This window comes from Bison bison, unplaced genomic scaffold (genome assembly GCF_000754665.1).
Source record: "Bison bison bison isolate TAMUID 2011002044 unplaced genomic scaffold, Bison_UMD1.0 scf7180017864211, whole genome shotgun sequence".
In the NCBI taxonomy this organism is placed as follows: domain Eukaryota; kingdom Metazoa; phylum Chordata; class Mammalia; order Artiodactyla; family Bovidae; genus Bison; species Bison bison.
Window position 1 is genome coordinate 803,786 of NW_011494783.1, and position 1,065 is coordinate 804,850.

General features: G+C 63.1%; 1 protein-coding gene across 1 annotated transcript in view; it reads left to right on the forward strand.

Annotated features, from left to right (window-relative positions):
* The first annotated feature begins 7 nt into the window (after positions 1 to 7).
* The window catches only part of ARHGEF5 (Rho guanine nucleotide exchange factor (GEF) 5), a 32,934-nt gene continuing 31,876 nt past the window's right edge, over positions 8 to 1,065 (forward strand). The window contains exon 1 of the mRNA XM_010844866.1: positions 8 to 56. The gene's annotated coding sequence lies outside the window, so the exon portion shown is untranslated. The remainder of the gene's footprint in view (positions 57 to 1,065) is intronic.

Sequence of the window (1,065 nt, forward strand, 5' to 3'; positions counted from 1 at the left end):
CGGGGGACCCGAGGGCACGCGGGGGGGCGCCCGGACAGCATGTGACACTGACCCAGGTGGGTGCCCGGTGCCCGGCTCCGGGCGGGCGGCTGTGGCGCGCCGGCGGAGGGGAAGGGAGGGAGCGGGAAGCCCGGGAATCGAGGCCTTCACCTTGGGAGCAGCCCCCGCGGGCTCCCGGGGCGCGGGCTCCACAAAGTGGCGGGGAGCGCGCCGGGCAGGTGGGCGGAGGTGGGGTGCGGGGCCCGAGCACCTGGTCTGGGAGAGGGGAGAGAAGCGGGAGGAAGGGCTCCTGCCTGGAAAACTTTGCTTCCGGCCTGCTCCCCGCCTCGGAAATGGGCACCCTGCCCCTAAGATGTTCCGCGGGCCGGTAATCAGGGCTCTTTTTTCCAAGTCCAGGCCCTGGGGAAAGCCCGCTCCTGTAATAAGATGTAGCCAAGATTCCCTTTGTGGACGGACGCCGTCCCTGGAGGTCTTTTGCCGTCTCCTTTTTCCTACTCGGGCCGGGCCTTCCTTCGCTTATCTGCCTGTGGACTCGCCTACTGTGTGTGTGTCTAAGCTATTCGCTGGGAGCCGAGGAGGTGCCTCAACCTGTAAACAAGGGCTCGCGCCCTGCCCCCCTCCCCTGTTTCCCCACACCCGGGGAGGGCTCCCAAAGCTTCTTGCGGATCCTAGCTTTGCCTTCAGAACCCGGCGAGGTAGGAAGGGAGCTGTTCAGAGCTGGGGTGGGGGCGGCTTCTGAGCCCCGATTCGGAGCATCCCTCCCAACTCCGTTCCGCAATTCTCAGATCTAAGCCCCTGCTCGCCTTCCTGAATCTGGGATTCCCAAGGCAGATTTGCCCTCCTGTCTGCCTAGACGTGAACTCTGGCCAAGCCTCTTGTCAGATTGAGGGGAAGGGTGTGTCTGACAGACAAGGGAGATAGGGTGAGTTTTCTGTCTTTTGTCCCCTTCTGTTCCCCTACTGCTGTCCAGGATCTTGCATCCTGTGTCGACTCCAGAATTCCCAGCCCCTGACTAAAGAGCTCCTGATGTGGCCTCTTGTTCAGACTTCCTGGTTTAGCTCCCTA